This window comes from Vicugna pacos, chromosome 6 (assembly GCF_048564905.1).
Source record: "Vicugna pacos chromosome 6, VicPac4, whole genome shotgun sequence".
In the NCBI taxonomy this organism is placed as follows: Eukaryota; Metazoa; Chordata; class Mammalia; order Artiodactyla; family Camelidae; genus Vicugna; species Vicugna pacos.
Window position 1 is genome coordinate 2,117,180 of NC_132992.1, and position 7,213 is coordinate 2,124,392.

Below are 7,213 nucleotides of genomic sequence, written 5' to 3' on the forward strand. Positions count from 1 at the left end.
GAAGGTGAAGAAGTTCTGGAGACGGATGGTGGTGACGGCTGGACAACAGCATGCATGTACTTATTGCCAGTGAATTGCAAACTCTGAAATGGCTGAAATGGTAAATTTCATGTGAAGTACATTTACCACACTTTTTTTAAAAAGGCAGGTGACAATACACGGAAGCAGGAAAAGAGGAAGAGAAAATGCTGCAGAGAAGAAAGGAAATGTTATTTCAGACGAAGGGTCAGAAAAGGTCTTTCTGACGGGCTTGCATTTTTTTTTTAATTGAGTTACAGTCAGTTTACAATGCTGTGTCAATTTCTGGTGTGCAGCATAATTTTTCAGTCATACATGAATATACCTATGTTCATTTTCATCGAAAAATATGGAACGCTTCACGAATTTGCGTGTCATCCTTGTGCAGGGGCCACGCTAATCTTCTCTGTATCGTTCCAACTTTAGTATATGTGCTGCTGAATTGAGCACCTGATGGGGTTGCATTTGAGGCAGAGTCCTGAACGGGATAGGGGGTGGCCCACTGACTATGGAGGGTGGAGGTGGGGGGCATTGGAGAATGTGCCAGGCAGAGCAATCGTATATGCAATGGCCCTGAGGCAGCACCAATGGTCTTGGCAAGAACAGCAAGGGAGCTAGTGCAGCTGGGACCCAAGCACAGGGGAGAACAGCAGGTGGGGAGATCTAGGAGCAACTGGGGGCCAGATCTCACAGGGCCTGACGGCCATAGTGAGAGCTCTGAGTTTTACCTTAAGGAGCTAGGAAGCCATGGAAAGGCTCGAATAGCATAATATTACTCCCCCATCCCCTTTATAAAAAAAATTTTCAAACATATGTAAAAATAGGGAAAGTAGGATAATGCGTACCTACCACCTGAATTTAATCATTATTAACATTTTGCCCTGTTTGCTTCATTCTTTTTTTTTTTTTTTGGCTCAGATTTTGAAAGCCATTTTTCAGACATTGTGCTATTTCATGATAATTCAATGTGTATCTCTAGAAAATGAAGACATTTCCCACATAACCATGATATTAAATGTGTTCCTAACAGAATTAATGACCCTTTCATATCTGTATTCAAATTTCACCAATCGTTCCAAAATGTCTTTTTCCAGTTGGTTTGACTCAGGATCACACATTGCATTTTCAAAGTATGTTTCCTGAAGATTTTAAATCTAGGACAGTCTCCTACCTTATCCCCCCCTCCCCTTTATATCATGCTTTGATTATCGAAGAGGCTCGGGCAGTGTCCGAAGGAATGTCCACGTTCTGGTGTTGTGACTTACCTGTATAAAGACGCCCTCTTGTTTCTGTGTGGATAATAAACTGTAAAGGGACAGGGAAGGAAGCCAAGAGACCAGCTGCGGGGCATTGCAATAAGAACAAAGACTAGGGCCACAGAGACAAGAGTACAAGAATGGAAACAAGATGGGGGTCTTTATACAGGTAAGTCAATATGTTACTGAGAGTCAATATGTTATGAGAGTTCTCAATATGTTAGAGGGGGTCAAAGCTGATAGAGGCATCCAGTCCATCTTATCAGGGTAGAAGAAGCCAACTCTTTACAGACTACACTGATGAAACCATGAGAAGTAAGCTGGTTCGCCTTGTAGAAATCCAGTAAGACTCAGGAGCTGGGGGCACCAGGTATGCAGAAAGCTAAAAATAAGAGGCTTGGTTGATAATGACACTTAAGAGTGTCCACTTAAGAGTGTCTCCCCAAAATACTTTCCCTGCTCTAGCCCCTTCAGTGTGGCCCCTGAGTTGACTACCCTCTCTACGAATACAGAATTTCCATAAAACTTTTCAGCATCTCACTCTTTCATAAGAATAGACAAAGATTTCAAGTAAGTTGAAAAAAAGCTTCCAACAGTAAAGACAGAATAAAACAAACATAAAATAAGAACTAGAGGAAACAAGGACAATGCCGGGAGCAGAATAAAACAAAAAAAAATCCCATCCATAATTAATATCCTAGAGTAAGAGTCAGAAAAGATCCTGAGAATGTGTAAAAAGAACACAATGCTGTGAAAGCAACAAAGAACAAGACAAAGCTTGGAGAAACCATAAGTGTGGCAGCTGGAATAAAAATAAAGAAGGGTTGGAAGTTAGGGTCCAGGAAATTCCTCCAAAAGTAAATTAACAAGATAAAAGCAGAAAATTGGGGGAAAAAAATCAATGAAGTGTTAAAAAGCCAACAAATTGGAGTTTCAGGAAGAAAGAAAAGAGAAAATGGATGGGGAGGAAATTATGAAAGAAATATTACAAAGAAATTTCTCAGAACTAAAGACATGAACGTTCAAATTGAAAGGGTCCACTGAGTGCCCGACATGATGACTGGAAATTAGGCCTCACCAAGGTATATCACATAGAAACTGCAGAACCTTAGGAATAAAGAGAAGAACATAAAAACTTCTAGACAAGAAAAAACAGACTGCATACAAAGAACTGAGTGTCAAAAAGGTATCAGACTTCTAAGAACCCATATGCTTTAAAATGTAGGAAAAAATGATTTCCAGTCTAGAATTCCACACCCTGCAAAACTATCATTTAAGAGTGATGGGCGATTAAAGACATTTTCAGATATTCCAGGTTTCAAAATTTTACCTCTCATGTACCCCTTCTCAGGAATCTATTAGAGTATGTGCTCCAGCAAAACGAGGGAGTAAGTCAGAGAAGAAGATATGGGATCTAGGAAAAAGAGATCCAACATAGAAAAGAGATCCAGTGGACTTCTCCTTTCTTCCTAGGAGAAAGAATGTCCGAGAATAAGAGCTGAGCCCAAGCCCAGGGGGTACCCAGACCACACTGGAGCAGGAGGCTGGAGGGTTCCGGGAGGGGCTCCAGTAAAACAGTGGCACTGGAGGAAAAAGAAGACACGGATACACTATCTGTTAAACCATGTAGAAAACTGTCTGAGAAAGCCTGTTGAAGGTCAAAGAAACTATGCAAATGAAAAAAAAAAAAAAGAATGAGATAGTTGTCAATTCCAGGTAAAGACAAAAGCTGTCTGAGAAAGGAAATGTCACATGGTTGACTACTTAACTCAGCAGAGAATAATATTTACCCGGTCACAATAATGCAAATATTGAATATTGATTTAAGTGATAATTATAACTCTATTAGGATGACTCAGGAGGATAAACAACGGCAGAGGGTAAATAAGAAAGGGAAGTTCTTCTCTGCCATGATAGAAAATTAGCAGGCAATGCCGGAAATTCCAAATTAAGAAAATTAAGAAATATAAGATTCAGCAATTAGACAGGTGTCAACCAACCACAGCCCACCGGCCAAATCTGTTTTTGTAACTAAAGTACTGGGACACATCCATACCCACTCGTTTACCTACATTGCCTACGGCTGCTTTCTAGATACAAGGAGATCTGAATAGTGGCAACAAAGACTGCATGGTCCAGGAAGCTGCAAATATTTACTGTGTAGCATTTTTACAGAAAAAGTTTGCCCTCTTACAGAAAAAGTAACCCCTTCATTTCGAATAATGGAGATAAATACGTAAAGAAGTAGAAGGGTTAAGCAGTTGTTCTGGGATGCTGTCTTTTTGTTTTAAGTCTCCAAATACTAGTTCACTAGTTGGTTTTTTTTTAAATTATGTACATTACTACTTTTGATAAAAATACAAAATTGTTTCTAAGTCGTCCTGATGCCCCTGGAGGGACAGAGAGGGAGACGCTGGGCTGACATCAGGGTTCGTGCCTGAGCCTTGCCCTCCTGCCTGCTGCTCTCTGCCAGCTGTCCGTCTAAATGGGGTTGAGTGAGTCAGAGCTGCCTGGCCAGAGTCTCACAGGAACTGGACACAGGACCATAGATATCAGACTTGGGAGGAACCTCCCTGGATCAGCCTCCGGCCTCAAGCCATTATCAGTATTGTCAATCAGTGGACTGCAGTGTACAGCGCAGTGGTCTACGCGGCTGTGAGCGCTGCTGTTAGGCTGCCTGGCTTCATAAACTTCAGGCTCTCCTCTAGCCGTGACGTGGGTGAGTTATTTAATTTCTCTGTGCCTCAGTTCTGTCATTGATAAATCAGGCTAATAATGCCTCCTTATATGGTTGTGGTGAACTTAATTCAACTAATACACGTCATAAACATAAGTCTAAGGAACGTTAGCTGTTAGTACCCGTTTTCACAAATGACGGGTGTGAGGTCCAGAGAGGGAGAGTGGCACGTAGGAAGTCACACAGCAGATGAGAAGCAGAGCTAGGACTAGTCCCTGGGACTATTCTGTCTCAGTGCACTACTCTTTCCTTGTACCACTCCAACTTGCTTACACATGCATAAAACATTTCTGGAAAGATACCCAAGAAATGAACAACAGTGGTTACCCACAGGTAGGTACAGGCTGAGAGGATGAGGGACAGAATGAAAGGGAGACTGTATTCTCAGTTGAAATTCTTCAAACCATCTGACTGTATGATTAACACAAAACCAGGAAGTGAATAGATGAATTAATTACATAAGTGAGATTATGTAATTAATGCCTTTCTCATGGTGGCAATCAGGTAAGATAACAGAAGTAGAAATCTTTTCTACACGAAAGTGATAGCCAGGTGTAGAGAGTTATTACTAGTAATCACAGTGCTTTTCAGTGAAAGCAAACTTTGCCCTGGATTTATAGAACAGACTGTAAGAAGGGGCACGCATTTCAGGAAGTCCATTAGCCAGGGTCTCCCCTTTGGAGACAGAATGGGTTCCCTTGGCCACAGGTGAAGCCGTCTTGGAGTGCAATGGAAATTTCCACCTTGGCACCTTGCAGATGAAAGGCTTCTGCCCCCACTGACTCTCTGACACCCAACACTTAGCATCCAGGCCCCCATTTGGACGACTCTCCTGGAAAACAGGATTAAGGCTGCAGAAACTAGGGGTTTTATTGGGGATGACAGTGAGGGCCACAGTTTGTTTTTCAAGGGAGGGAACTAAGTCCCAGAAATAGCTGAGCCCGAGCTGGCAGGCGGCTGGCAAAGAGCAGGAGGCTCCAAGGCAACGCTCCCAGGCCATGTTGACTTTGGACGGGCTGCCTGAGCATTGTAAACAATTGCAGAAATGATTTCCTACCCTGGCAAAAGTCTTGTTTGGACAAGGGGTCCCCCCCCCCCAACTTCTTTAAAAGGCAGTTTTATCATTTGTTTGCAAAAATGCTCAATCCCCTCTTTCTTTTCTTGTTCCCTCTGTGGCTCTGGTCTCCCCCAGAGCCAGATGAAAACTCTTTGTGTTTCTTTAATGTTAACCAAACCCCCACTCCTCCTTTTTTAAACTGTTCCAGGTCTGTTGGACAAGTAACTCCCCAGCAACAGAACTTACAAGGGTCTGTTAAAGATTTTCTTAGGCTGCAGTCTTCAGTCAGTGACTTAAAAAAAATTTTTTTTCTCCTTGTTTATTACATTTTAAACTCCGAGCACAATAAAATCTGTGCACAAGGATTGGGAAAGCAATAAAAACGCAACTCATAATGTCTTGGACTGAATCGGCAAATGCTCCATCTAGACACTGATGTAAGAGATTTGGTCTCTCAAGAGATGTCAGACTGGGAAATAAATGGGTTGTCTATAGGAAGAAAACATGGGAGAACTGTGAGCTCTGTCGGGTTGCTGGCAAGGGTGGGGCTGCTGAGAGAGGCTGGGCGATGGGGCTGCACATTCTGAAAACCAGCCAGGATACAGAGCGGTGCAGAAAGAAGGAATACTGTGTTCTTGGCCACCCAGGGACAAGAGCAACCACAGACCAGATGAGGAGCTTGATATGTTAGCAACATACTTGCCCATCACCTAGCCCCCAAAGGAGCAGACTAAAGAAAGAGAATGGGGAGGGGCAGGCGTGCGGGAAGGCAGGGGGGAGGGAGAGAAAGGGGGCAGGAGGCAGGGGCAGGCTGAAGACAGAGGAGGAAGAGGCTGCTCAGGCATGGGGGAAACAGAAGCCGCTCTCAAGCTGGATACCCAAGGAGAATTCTTTTTTTTCTTTTTTTTATTGATTCATAATCATTTTACAGTGTTGTGTCAAATTCCAGTGTTCAGCACAATTTTTCAGTCATTCATGGACATATACACACTCATTGTCACATTTTTTTCTCTGTGATTTATCATAACATTTTGTGTATATTTCCCTGTGCTATACAGTGTAATCTTGTTTATCTATTCTACAATTTTGAAATCCCAGTCTATCCCTTCCCACCCTCTACCCCTCCCCCCCCGGTAACCACAACCCAAGGAGAATTAAATGAAGAGATGGACACTAGATAAGGTATAGGCAAGAGTTGAGGGGAACCAAAGGGAACACGGGGCACCCCAGAGCCTGCAACAACAGGGAAGCTATTGCCCTGCCCTGGTGGGAAGGGTCTTCCTCCAAAGACATCACATTAGCATCACAGCAACATTCGTATCATTCCTTCTGTCATCAGGAAATCTATCACTTTCTCTGAAGACATGATAAAAACAACCAAAAGGTGAACTCAAATTAAGAACTTAGGGGAGGGTATAGCTCAGTAGTAGAGCACATGCTTAGCGTGCCCAAGGTCCTGGGTTCGATCCCCAGTACCTCCATTAAAAAAAAAAAAAAGAACTTGGGTAGAGGGGTAATGGGTGTAGCCCAGTGGTAGAGCACATGCTTAGCATGCACAAGGTCCTCTGTCAAAAATAAATAAACAAATAAACCTAATTACTACCTATCCCCCCAAAAAACTTTTTAAAGCTATATAAAAAAGAACTTACATAGAGGGAAATTGAGGTCTTGAAAGAATGGTGATAGGTAATGAAGTAGAATAAATATATATATATGTACAACTGAATCACTGTGCTATACATCAGAAACTAACACAACATTGTAAATCAACTGTACTTCAATTAAAAATGTTTAAAAAAATAAAAAGAATGGTGGTAGGCATTAAATCTATTTAAACATATGATTAAGCATATATAGCTATAATGATTATATTTACCAGGAAAATAATACAATTGTTAGAGTGAATAAAAAAGCCTACAAAATGTTGTTGCTGCTGCTGATGAAAAACCATGAGGGGGAAATGCTAAAACTGTCATTTAAAAGGGAGATGGGAAGAAATAGAAGGAAAAGGGATGATGTTTGTTTCTATTTTGGTGAAATATACATAAATTAAATTTACCATCTTAACTATTTTAAAATGTGCATCTCTGTGGCATTAAGTGCATTCGCATTATTGGGCAGTCACCACCACCATCCATCTCCAGA

General features: G+C 41.8%; 1 non-coding gene across 1 annotated transcript; it reads right to left on the minus strand.

Moving 5' to 3' along the window:
- Positions 1-361: 361 nt before the first annotated feature.
- On the minus strand, positions 362-468 carry LOC116281249 (U6 spliceosomal RNA). The gene has a single exon (XR_004190670.2). It is a non-coding gene; the product is annotated as a U6 spliceosomal RNA (small nuclear RNA).
- Between the last annotated feature and the right edge of the window lie 6,745 nt (positions 469-7,213).